General features: G+C 34.8%; 1 protein-coding gene across 1 annotated transcript in view; it reads right to left on the reverse strand.

Moving 5' to 3' along the window:
* The window catches only part of ARHGAP32 (Rho GTPase activating protein 32), a 186,880-nt gene that overhangs the window by 161,047 nt on the left and 11,520 nt on the right, over positions 1-14,313 (reverse strand). The gene's annotated exons all lie outside the window — the stretch shown is intronic.

A 14,313-nucleotide genomic window follows, 5' to 3' on the forward strand; every position in this document is an offset into this window, starting at 1 on the left:
TGACGTTGATCATGTAAACAACAACTCAGATTGAGGGTATTTATCCTAGATGAATACTATATAACTTAAAAATTATGAGTGAACAACATACTTCTAAGGACAAAAAAGAAAATATGGTATTTTCCTCTAGTCATTCATTCAACTGAAAAGACTTTATCATACGGTCTTTTGCAACAACAACCTAGATCACCTTATTTTGCTAAAATAATGTGCAACAATATTCTTTCATTTTTTATGAAGTTTGTGCATCAAAATTTACTTGACATAACGAGGTTTGCTGTGCTTAAATTCTTATTAAAATTTCTAATAAAGTGGGTTTTCACTATTCTGTAAATTATTCATTAACAGACTTAAAAATATAGAAGTAAAAAAGAGTAACTGGACATAGTTGGTAAATGGTGATGATTTTATCTGGTAGACTGAAAACTAAAATATTAACTCAATTTTGAATATAGGCTCTCTGTGCTAGAAAGGCCATCATCCCCTAACACACATCAAAGGAGCATTTTTAGCAATAAAATATTTCTTAAATTAAGGTATGAATATTATTTTTTTAGACATAATGCTACTGTGCACTTAATAGAGTGCAGTACAGTGTAAACATAGCTTTTACATGCACTGGGAAATGAAAAAATACATTTGACTCGCGTTATTGCAATATTCACTTTACTGCAATTGTCTGGGGCCAAACCAGCAATATCTCCAAGGTATGCCTGTATTAGACACAGCAGAAGAAAAGATCAGTGAACTTAAAGAAACAGCAAGATAACTATCCACAAACAATTTTTATTTGGTTTTTAGTTTGTGTGTGTGAGAGAAAAAGACAGGAAAAAAAGTCTCAGTGACATATAGAACAATATAAAGCCATTTAACATACATGTAATGGATAGTAAATAAAGGAGAGGAAAATGCCTTCCCTTGGGATGGTGGGAGGGGGGTTAAGGAGAAGAAGAATAGAAAAAACAATTGAAAAAATAATTGATAAAAAAAATTATAAATTTTATGACGATTATAAACACACTGATCCAGAAAACTCCATTAATTCAGAGTCTGATAAACACATAGAAAATTACACAGGGCATATCATAATCAGATGGCTGAAAAGCGCTGATAAAGATAAAATCTGAGTAGCTGCCAAAGGAAAAAAAAAGAATACACATCACATTCACAGGAATAAACAGAAGAAAACCAAAATTTGGACTGAGTACTTTCAGTTGCTTTTTTAAACAACTGTCAACATAGAATTCTATATCCAGCAAAATTTATTTCAAAAAAAGAATGTGAGGTTTCCAGCCTTTTCCAGTGTTTACGGTAAAAACTCTAAAGATAACAAAATGAAATAAAATATACGCATGCAACTACCTAAGAGCTCTAAAAATTTTAATGACAGCAGGTAGATTCGGAAACAAAGTCAAAACTTGCAGAGTGGCTAATGTAGGGGCAGTGTGCTTCCTGGCTTTTCCCATGTTACCTCCTAGACTGACCCAAGGACAGGCTAATCAGGATGTGAGTAACAGGCAGAGTCAACAAAACTCTTAGAGAAGTTCAACTTTCTGGCCAAAAGATGTGAACACTGCCCCTTGTGGGGAAAAGGGCAGAGAGATTGTTTTCTTCCCCTTTTATCTCTTCCAACCTGGCCCAAGGACAGACCTGAGGGTACCACTTCAGTTGTAGAGTGAAAACCCATTCTTCTAAATAGAAAAACAATGAAAAAGGACTCTCATATAAAGATTGTGGAGATAATCCTTGTTATTTTTTTTTCTTTTTTCTCTCACTATTTACACCTAACAGTAGCTTAGTCAGAAAAAAATGTGTATTATACCAGAGGCTAAAGCTCTTGGAGAATTCCACCCTTCCAATCAGAGAAACCAGGGAAAGCATCCTTTGGGAACAGTGTGTGCAAAATCCCTAACAAAAGTAAGAGTACAGCAAAGACTATAAAACAGAACTGATGCTAAAACCACCACCTAAAGAATAAATAAGTCCAGAGAGAAAGTTCAATCTGAATCCAACCAGGCTGAAGTCTGATAAGACAAAAAAAAAAAAAAAAAAGAAAAAAGTCAGCACTCTATACAGGACATTAGTGGAGTCAGTCTCACAACACAATATTCAAAATATCCATGACACAATCCAAAATTACTAGATACACCACAACCAGTAAAATATGAGCAATTTCCAAAGGAAAAGACAATCAAGAAAGGCCAAATGTGAAATGAAACAGATGTTGAACTTATCAAAGACTTTAAAACACACATATTACAATAAACACACTGCATTAGATATTGAAACCAATGGAAAGACAAAAATTCCTTGATGAAAAATGTAAAAAAAGATCAAATAAAAATTTCAACATGGAAAAATATAGTATCTGAAATAAGAAAATACTGACTTGGCTCAATAGCAGAATAGAAATGATAGAGAAAAAGAGTCAGTGAACCAACCTAACAATAGACTAAAAGAAATTAATTATGTACTCTGAAGGACAATATTCAAAATTGTTTTAAAAGACTGAAAAATACAGGGGTGCCTGGGTGGCTCAGTCAGTTAAGCGTCTGATTTTGGATCAGGTCATAATCTCATGATTTGTGGGTTCAAGCCCGGGATTGGGCCCTGTGCTGACAGCTCAGAGCCTGGAGCCTACTTCTGATTCTGTGTCTCCCTCTCTCTGCCCCTCCCCCCCACTTGCGCTCGCTCTCTCTCTCTCTCTCTCTCTCTCTCTCAGGAATAAACACTAAAAAAAAATTATTAAAGACTGAAAAATATGAACAGACTCACAGATACCCATGGAAGAGAAATATGGTCACAGAAAACAAAAATTTTGATGTAATAATTCATGAAAACATAACAAATTTGTTGAAAGATACATATTTACAGATTCAAGATCAGCAAAAATAAAACAGAATAAAATCAAAGAAAACCACAAAACAATCCATCATAATCAAGCTGTTGATAACCTATACAAAATAAGTATCCTGACAGCCACCAGAGAAAAAAGACATACTACATTACATAGAGAGAAATAAGGATTTAAATGACTGGATTTCTCATTAGAAACTAAGAAGACCAAAGGATAGTGGAACCACATTTACAAAATGCTGAAAGAACGCTCAATCCGGAAAACTATATCAAGTGAAAATATCCTTCAGAAATGACATAAAAATAAGATCGTACTCAGATTTTCAAAAATTGAGAGCATTTGTTACCAGTAGATGGATTCTACAAGAAATGCTAAAGAAAGCTCTTCATATAGAAGGAAAATGGCATCAGAATAAAACATGGACCTTCTGGTAAAAAGGGAGAGCAACAGAAATAATAAATAATTAGGTAAATGTAATAGATCAGTAATCTCCTCTTAAGTTCTTTAAAATATATGTGCCAATTGAAAGCAAAAATTGTAATAACACTGATGAATGTAAATGTAATACTTACAGAAACTAGAATAATAAAGGGAAAAGATAAAGGGAACTACATGGTGGTGAGTTTCCTGCATTCTGCTTGAAGTGTAAAATAATCTTAATATAAAGTTAGATTATAAAAAGTTAGAAAAAATGAGACCAACAAGGAAAAAAAAGAAAACACCATGACAAGATAGATCTTGAGAATGCAAGACTGGTTTAACACCTGGAAAGATATTCAGTGTTTTGATTTGTTTGAGTTCCTAAATAAAATAACAAACCACATCCATCACTGTATGAATTTTTAAAAATACTTCAGAACCAAACTGAATTTATCCCAGAAATGCAAGATTGGTTCAACAATAGAAAAAAGTCTATCATTATAATTCAATCTTAATTATAATTAAAAATTATAAGGAAAAAAATGCTAGATTGTTGCCATAAGTCCAAAAAAATTATCTGATAAAACTCCACACCCATTCAAGACAATAACATCCAACAAGACTGCTCAACTGACAACAGTAAACTGAACAAGCTGAAGACATATTTATCTCTGCTCTCTCTCACATCTTACCAAAATAATACATAAATTTCTTTACGATTTTCTTCTTATATTGGCAAAAGTACAAAGTACCATATTCATAAGGTTATTCTTTGCAGGACTATCTTGATTAACTAAAGGGTGGAAACAACCTAGATGTCCATCCATAAGGGGATGGTAAACTATCTTGCAGCAACACAAGTGAATAACAGCTATAAGAGGAATGAGGAATATTTTAATGTATTGCTATAAAATAATCTTCTGCATAGGTCATGGCGGGGAGAAGCATGCTATAAAAACAAGCTACCTTTTAACTAAAAATAAATACAAAAATATGTGTATTTTCTTATACTTAAATGAGACAGGATAAACCAAAAGTCAATTAAAATGTTTATCTATGGAGGAACAAAGAGACAGGGGATAGAAGCTAGATTTTTCTGAATGCCTTGTTTTGTAGTTCAGATGTAAATGTTTTAAATATTTGTAAAACTAAATTAAATTAAACTGGGGCAAAGAAAAAAAGGCAATCCCTTAAAATCCAAAGCCAAATAAAACAAATGAACCTTATTGTTTTAAATTGGAGGCTTAAGCACACAGAGAGAAATTACTTCAAATGACAGTAATGTGAAGTAATAGACCTCAAATAGGATATATCCTCCTAGAGATAAAAGGAAACAAAGTATTCTCAGTAATGTTTGCATTATTATTTTGAAACTATTAAAAGTAGAAAATTAAAGCAAATAATTGTTAATGTCATTAAAAACTAAGGTTTTCAGAATAAGAGATACAAATACAAATCAAAGAAATTAAGCAGAAACCCTTATCATTTCCCCATTTTTTGATGGTGAGGGGTTTTAACTAAGGCTGCTAGAATAACGGAACAGGTAAAGGCAAAAGGTCCACTGAATAACCACAGTCAGCATGTAGCTGAGTCTTCTGTGATATACCCACGAACAGAATTTTAAAATGAAATTTAAAATTTTTAAATGATAAAATACTCAAAATATGTTAAATGTCAATTACATAATAAATCACTATGCAGCAAAAAAGAAGGCAGCAGACCATAAGGCTCTTTCATTCCTAAATTTCTCAGGATATTTATAAAAGATAAATGAAAACGAATGACATACTTATCAGATTTATAGACAGAAGAAAACTAAAAGGGATTCTAGCACTCTGAGTGACAGAAGTTGAAGAGACTTTAACAGGCTGCAAAGACAAACTAACATGATTATAAAGTGCATCAAGAACAAAAATTCAATTATATAAGTATGGGGGGGGCACACTCTGTTTGATAAAAATTCACATAACGAGATCTAAGGCTTATACTTAACCACAAGCCAACTATAAAAGTATATCCTCACTGGTAAAAAGTTAATGCAGTCTGAAAAAATGCGGCATCTATAAAAAGGACAGTATCTGTTTCTCTATAATCTGAACCAGTTAAACCACATACGAGAATAGTTCATCCATTTCAGGAAATTATTTGATACTGAAAACTTAACAAAAACAGGAATGGGTAATGTTTTATCCTTTCTGCTTCACTGCTCCCTAACCCAGGATAATATTCCACCATTCCTGCCACTGGTACAGATCTTTAAAGAATCTTGCAAATGACTATTTTCCAGCTCCCATGTAAAGCTCTCCCATGGGTGGGTAACAGAAGTGATTTAACAGTCTTGTAACACACTGTGTTCGGATACAGAACCATTAAAGCTGGCTACTTCTACAGTCAGCCCCAACACAAGGCGCACCCCTTTTATGTTATCTATGTGCGTGACTATCTTCTCCCAAAGTCTATAAAGTCCATCTTAATAAATACTAGCAAAATGCTAATGGGTATTACAGATTTTTAAGGAAAAAATAGGGTATGGAAAGGTGTTTAACACATAATCAGAGTGCTGAAAGAAATCTCATTCAGCCATTTCACTGCAAGGAGGAAACTGAGACCAATAAAGAAGAAACAACGTGCCATAGTGCATTAGACACAGTATTTAAACTGAGTTTCTATTACAAAATCTGCTACATCTAATATAGGCACAGGGAAGAAAAAAGGTTCAAAGACAATATCTTTTTTAAATAAAAAATTACAATGAGAAACAGCTTTTCTTCTATCAAAATATGAAAGACCAAAACTTTGTAAGGCTGAAAAGATATGGCACAAAACATTACTGCTTAGAATACAAATTAACAAAACTCTTCATAAGTAATGTGGGATCTTCATACTCTTTAGATTTAGTTCCCCATAAAGTAACAATAAAAAGAAAAGACAAAATTCATCATAAAGATATTCATCAATGTGAAAAATATAAAACAAATTCAGTTGAGCATCTGACTCTTGATTTTGGCTCAGGTCATTATCCTATGACTCGCGATATCGAGCCCCGCATTGGGCTCATGCTGACAGCACAGACACTGCTTAGGATTCTATTCTTCCCTCTACCCCTCTCCCACATGCGCGCACACACACACACACACACACACACACACACACACACACACACACGTGTGTGTGTGTGTGTGTGTGTTAAAGTAAATACATAAACTTTAAAAATAAATAAATAAAGCAAATTCAAGATCCTACTAATTGATGAAGCATCAATAATACATTCTAGGGGCGCCTGGGTGGCGCAGTCGGTTAAGCGTCCGACTTCAGCCAGGTCACGATCTCGCGGTCCGTGAGTTCGAGCCCCGCGTCAGGCTCTGGGCTGATGGCTCAGAGCCTGGAGCCTGTTTCCGATTCTGTGTCTCCCTCTCTCTCTGCCCCTCCCCCGTTCATGCTCTGTCTCTCGCTGTCCCAAAAATAAATAAACATTGAAAAAAAAAATACATTCTATATTATAGGATATTGTGTAGTCCTTAAATTTCTTTATTAAGAGTTTTCATTTAACACCAATTACAACACACAGTATACATAAATTTCTCCCAGGCAAACATAAAAAAGTTACAGTTTTATAAAGTATTAGTGGTTTTAAATCTCCTGGAATATTTGTGATTTCTATCAACTAATAATTATCACATGAGTTAAATACATTAAAGCACATATAACAGAGAAAAACTATATAACAATGTGGTAAGCAACATTCTAAGGAAGGCAGCCCACCCTCCCCCCACAAACACCTGCCAAGAGGCCTACCTCCTGGTTATTCAAACACTAACCTAGGTAATGATGGGAAGAGACCTTGTGGATGTAATTCCATTCCCAGGTCAGTTGATCTTAAAATACGATAACCGTCTGGATGGGCCTAATCTAATCACAAAAGCACTTCGAAAGCAGCTTTCTCCAGCAGGTAGCAAAAGGGAAAATCAAAGATTTAATGCATGATAAGGATTCAAGGTGCTGCTGCTGGCTTTGAAGACTGAAGTGTCCAAGTAAGAAGGAATTCAGGTAGCCTCTAATAGTAGAAAACAGTCCCCACTGACAGCCAGCAAGGAAAGTGGGACCCCAGACCCAGGAACTAGAAGAAACCACAAGGAAGCAGATATGGCCCATAACTTAAATGAGGTGGGAGGCAGATTCTTCAGTCCTCCGATGAGAGCCCAATCCAGCCAACACCCTGATTTTGGCCTTACAAGACCCTGAGCAGAAAACCCAGTTCAGCTTGCCCAAACTTGTGGCCTACAGAACTGTAAGACAACAAATGAGTATTGTCTTAAGTCTCTACATATGTGATAATTTCTCATACAGCTATAGAAAATAAATACTAATAATGTGTATATTTAAGACCCTAGAAATTCCTGAGTGATCTCAGGCTTTAAGTGCTCCTTTATTTCTCATGCAATTAAAACTCTCTCTTCCCAGAACTGGGACGCAAAGCCCCAGGAGCTCTTGCTTTCCAGCACTCCCAGACTCCACCGAAAGCACTGACTTCAGTACTCTCCAAACACTCCTGCTGAAGTCTCACAGGAGTCTGTTCATGTGAAGGCAAGCCCTGGAAGCAAGTGCAATTTCTGCAGGTGGGGTTGGTAGCCAGCAGGAAGGACACAGATCTGACTCGGGGCAACAGCCATCTCTACTTTCTCCCTTGCAACCCATATTTCAATGTGCATGCTACAATCTGTCCCATACCCATTTTGCTGCTCTCAAGACCCTCACTCTTTTCCCCTACAAGGAGGAAAACTTAATTCCTTTCCCTCTCCATGGCAATATTTTTTATTCCCCTTTCACAGCGGTTCCCTACACTATGTCTACCAGCCAGTCTTTTCCAGAGATCTCTTCCTTCCAGTGAACCAGCCAACTCCTTTACCCATGACACTTTCCATAATGTACAATGGGGAATATTCAGTTTTCTCTTCACTGCAGCACCTTAATAATAAGGTAGAACGCATATGTTAAATGGGGAGAAAAAGATAGAAAACTGTATATGGTTTACAAGAATAAAACTATATTCCCAGACATGATGGGGAAAAGAATATATTAACAAAGCAGTATTCTTTGCAAGTAACAATTTGGAGAAATTTGTATAAGAAAAATGTGTTCATATGGGTGTTAAAGTTTCTCTGCATTGTAAGAGTCACGAAGGAAATATACCAAAATAATCTCACCAGTATGGAAAATAGGACTATGGGTGAGTCTTTTTTTTCTCACTTTTCTGCATTTTCTATATAAGTATGTTTTATTTTTATAAAGGAAGAAGGCTTTACTGAGAGAAAGAGAGAAAGCAAGCTAGTTAGCTACCTTCTTCCACCTCTGCATATTACCTACATATTACAGCTATCATATGCAAATGCATAACAACCTGTCATAACTAAAGGAGGTTAGATACTCAATATAATTCCAAGAGACAAAACTAGGTATTCATATTTATAGGCAACTTAGGAAAGAAAAAGAGAAAAGCATATTTATGATGAGATATACCCATGTTGTAGTAATAAAATGGAATTTTTTGTTCACTGAGCCAAGTCATGAGTTAATGTGGTAGGAGCTAGAACCACAATGGAGATGTATCTCAAACCAGATAAAAAGAGAAGGAGAAATGACCTATTTTCTCCCCTTTTCCTGCCCTCCAATCTTCTACCAGTACCTCCCACTGGCCAAACCTTGCCAGAAGTCTGCTGGCAAGAGAGCATGTAGTTTGCAGGGATTAGCCTCCTGCAAAACAGAACAAAGCAGAGGGGCAGGAAATCCCAAACCCAGCTCCATGACATTCATTACTAAATTATGAAGATGTAATTGTATTTATATGTAATTCCAGTAATTTGAAATATAAGTGATTTTATATAAAATCTCCTATATTCAAAAGGTACAGCAACCAAATAACACCCATACTGACACATAGGTACATATACATACATACACATCTGTAATCAACTGAAAAAGCAAGATTGTAATAATCAATGTGTAACTGGGCATAAAGGCAAATTATTCAAAATGAGTAGTTAATACTTAAGAACAACAAAGATGGTTCTGAAACTGTTATAGAAAATTAACAATAATATCACCAAATAAGCATTCACAAAGAACATCAAAATGCAACCAAGTGTAAGAATATGCTGTTACCAAAATGGCCTTTTCTTCAAAGAACAAAAAATCCAAACACAAGATATGTGAGTAAAGGAAGCCTAGATCAAGATTCTCTTTATGCACAAGGCTAGCAAAAAAGCATGTGAAAATAATTCAGGGGAAAAAATGGTAACTTTCTGTTACTTCTTACTTTTTTCCTTTAACAGATTCAAATCTTATTTAATATATTCTTTTTATTTGCACTCAGAATTTGAGAGAAGGCACAACAGCTTTAGAATAATATTATAAATAATGTTTCTTGATATGATGATGAAAAATAGCATTTCTGCTTAAAATATAGTAGTAAAGGGAAGGATCTTTGGCCTCTTAAACAGGAAAAAAAAAAAACAAAAAAAACGTAGGAGCTCTTTGTTGGTAGAACTGCATACATATACAGACAGTCCCTGACTTAAGATGGCTCGACTTACAACTTTTTGACTTTACGATGGTGTGAAAGCAATTCACATTCAGTACAAACTGTACTTTAAGTTTTGAGTTTTTTTCTCCTGAGCTAGCAATATGCAGTGGCATACTTTTAGTGACCCTCGACAGCAGCAGTAGTGAATCACAGCTCCTAGTCAACAATAGGATCATGAGGATAAGCACTGGCTCTGTACCTATACAATCATTCCGCTTTTCACTTTCCATACAATATACAATAAATCCACTGAGATATTCAACACTTTATTATAAAACAGGCTTTGGGTTAAATGATTTTGCCCAACTGTAGACTAACGTAAGCGTTCTGAGCACATTTAAGATAGGCTAGGCTAAGCTATGATGTTCAGTGGGTTAGATGTACCAACTGCATTTTCAACTTAGAATATTTTTGACTTACAATGAGTTTGTCAGGACATGACCCCATCATCAGTCAAGGGAAAATCTGTACATAATACATACGCATTAACATATACACGGCTAACTAAAAAAACAAGACCTGAATATGAAATCTGTTCTGTCAAGAAAGGCAAACAGGACTGTCAGTTTCTGTACTCGACTGTAGTTTAACTGTAAGACGTACATGGAATAAATCTCTGAAATGAAATATGTTTATAGAAACTTTAAATTTTAATCGGTCTAAGTATTGTTCCCTTTCTTACAAAGAAGCAAGAGACAAAGAGGGGAAATGTAATAATAATTATCTCAATACTACAGAAAAGCTAAATCTATTAAATCTACAGTATACTATGTTGAACAACTGTATCACTGAAATGATTTTTAAAGTATATTACCAAAAACTTTAATGAACTGAGTTATCTGTGTGAATATCTTCAAAAGAATTTTTGATACAGCAAAATACCCTCAATGTTAAAAACAAATTACATAATTTTCTTCACTTATTTCCTTCAATATGGTATTTAGAACTGAACTCCTAATGTGCAAATGCTAAAAAACACTCTGAAATCAAAGGAGGCAGATAGATTTATGTACAAGGATAACTCCCCTCCAAAAGCATACAAACAACCATCAAGTAAGCCCCAGGAGTAAACTATATAATTATCCTACTTAATTTTCTATTTTGACTGGTAACAATTGAGTGAGATTACTAAAGCAAAAAAATCTATGATTCCTAAGAGTGATTATAAAACCAGTTCCTTCACAGGGAAGAAGTTGCCTTTAAGTTCAATTCTACTGCAAAATAATGTCTCTTCAGAGAGAACCAATTAACACCAAGAAAAAAAAATATTCAGGGCAATGTTTAAAATAATTTAGGAAAAGTTATTACCAAGTACCATTGCTATAATAATCACAAAGCCCCTACCAGGCAACATCTGGAATCAACGTAAAAATTAACACACTGACATATCAGCAAAATCATTAGATATTCTGAAATTTATACTTCTCTATAATGGAGATTCATCTCTCCTTCATCTGACTCCTGTTTGTTCCAATCATTACAAGATAATCCCCCTTATTCAGCAGGTATTTAATCGACTGAACATCCAGGGTTCCATCGTTGTACATAAATTTGCCAGATATTTTATATTAAGCTTCTTAGGAAAATTTAAAAACAGTATAACATTGCCTTTATAGGGACTTTATTCAGGTAAATTATTGCCAGTCTTCATTGCTGCTAGAAACTGATACTAATCTGTTTCTACATTTGAATTTTGTACAACAGATCTACTAATAAAAATTTGCATGTAATATTTAAATACAGAATATAGAATAAAAAATACAAATTCTTTCTGAAATAAGGTAGGGTATAAACAAAAGAACGGCAGAAGGGAAGAAAGAACCACAAATGCGGAAGATACTTCACTGGAAATTTTCTATTAAAGAAAGACATAGCAAGATTCTAGACTACCCATGACACTCCTGTTCAGATCTACAAGAATCACTATTCCTCTAACTGTATGTTTTATGTACTTTCTCCCTGAATGTTTCATAAGTTTGATAATTTTTTTGGAAAGCTATATAACAAATTCTATCATTAAAAGTAACATCTAGATCACTTAACCCCTTAAAAAGCACAATATTTGGAATGTACAACTGACCCTTAAACAACATGGGGATTAAGGATGATGACTCCTGGCACAGTCAAAAATTTAAGCTTGCAGCTTAACTTCTGACTCCCAAAAACTTCACTACTGATAGCCTACTGTTGGCCAGAAGCCTTATGATAAAATAAATAGTCAATTAGCATATATTTTGTATTTATATGTATTATGTACTGTATTCTTACAATAAGCTGGGAGGGGGAATGTTATTAAGAAAATCACACTGAAGAGAAAATAGATTTACAGTACCATACTGTATTTATCAAAGAAAATGCAAGTACAAGTGGACCTGTGCAGTTCAAACCCGTGTTGATCAAGGGTGAACTGTAGTTTTCAGTTTAATAATTAACAATAAAATACTGGGTTTGAGATCAGCTCAACAATTCAAAAGATTTTACGCTTAACCTTGTAAAACTTCCAATTTTGAGCTTCTTTAATGTATACAACTAACAATTTCATATGGTTCACCTAATACATATCTCAGAACACTCAGCAGACCATTAATTATCTTCAATAATTAATGCCACTTGATTCATGCCAGAGAATTCCCACAATCTTCAGCCAGAAAAGGATGTACTGTGGAATGGGGTGGGTTTGGGGTTGTTTATTGAAGAGCTCTGAATATACTGGCACAAATTCAAAACCTGGGCTTTGCATATTAATCAATGGTTGCATTTGTGATTATTCAGAAAGCAAAACTAAACAAAACATTCAGCTTTTAAAGGCTGTGAAATGATAAACATCACCGGTTTCTCTAGTTATAACTAAAATTCAGTCAAAACTAAACTGTTAAACATCACACTGTAATAAAGGAGCTAAAGACATTCACCTAAAGAACATTTGCAAAGACTTTTTTTTTCTTTTACTCAAACTGCAATTTTTTACAGCTCTATGGGTAAAAGGAACCAGTGTAAGTATCGAACAGAGTGGACAACTATTAATATAAGGAGCAATAAACAAAATACAGACCTCCTCCAAAATTACCTCTTGCTCAAGATTATTCAGGAAGAAATAATCCAGCTGTTTTCACCAATCCTCATTCCTCTTTAGAAAGCAGGCAACAGACGGAGGAAATGCTCCAGATACATAGGGTACTTTCGAAAAGTTAAGAAAAATGTACCAATGGTCTCAACTTTTGTCTTAAAAAAAAAGGAAGGAGAGAAGAGAAAAAAAGAGAGAGAATAGAAAATAAAAGAACAGAAAATAAAAAAGAAAAGAAAGAAGATATTAACATCTGACAAGTGAGATAATGAAGCAGGAAAATTTAAGCCATTTTCAAGGAAAAACAAGTGTTTCTACTTGTCCAGGAATGAGAGTTTCATTCATTCAAAAAGTATTTTACTAAGAGTTTACTCAGAGTTACACAGATGATGAAACAGTTAACAAAAGTGACAGTCCCTGTACTCAAGGAGCTTAAAATCTAATGGAAAAGAGAGATAATAATGATACAAATTACATTTGCAAGTACTACAGAGAAAATTCAAGCTGAGTACAAAAAAAGAGGAAGTCTGGGCTATTATTTTCTCTAAGAGGGTGAGTAAAGGCAGCACTTAACTGTAACATTCGAGGAAACCAGACAGAAGGAAAAGAGCAAGCTTTGCAGATCGTGTAGAGAAAGCACTTTCCAGGAGAAGAGAACACAAATATAAAGGCCCTGAAGTGAGAGAATACTTGACATATTTGAGAAAGAGCAAGGAGGCCATGTGACTAGAGCAAAATGATTTATAACAAATGTAAGGATTCTGAACCGGAGTGACTGGAATAAAGTTAGTGTTCTTAGCATAAACCGTCAAGTTAAAAGGAAGAAACTCATTTCTGGGAGAAGGAAAACAGAGATTTAGTGAAAATCTATAACTCACAGTTTCTCTAGGACCTTCCAGTGGGGAATGAATTCTTACGGAGCTAGAGATATGGGACATGAAGTCATCTGTAGAGAGATGACAGTCAAATCTGCAGGAATAGTAAAGAAGTGGGAAGAAACAAGCATAAAGAAACAAAATACAGACCCCTTTGAATGCCTGCATTTAGCAGGTGGGAAGAAGAGATACAGAGGGGAAAAAGCCAACCAACCCTTCAGGAGTGAGTGACTGGGACTGTGATTGTCTGTGTGTGCATGAGAGAGAGGGAGTATGTGCACACGGGAGAGAACATGTGTGCACACACACACACACAGGAGCCAAGCACACATGTGTTTGTGTATGAGAAAGGGAAAGGGGATGGCATTTGTAGGGGCACACATACAATGTTAACAACACTGAGCATTAACTTGTTATCTTCCTTCATAAAATTTTAGGTATTTTGGAAATTCAAAATTTATAACTTGTTTTAATTTTCATGGCTCTGGTTGTTAGCATCTATGAGTATTTTCACCAA

Source organism: Lynx rufus, unplaced genomic scaffold, assembly GCF_022079265.1.
Source record: "Lynx rufus isolate CCGP_SWC_20201006 ecotype Redwood Valley unplaced genomic scaffold, mLynRuf1.p SCAF_9, whole genome shotgun sequence".
NCBI classification, from domain to species: Eukaryota; Metazoa; Chordata; class Mammalia; order Carnivora; family Felidae; genus Lynx; species Lynx rufus.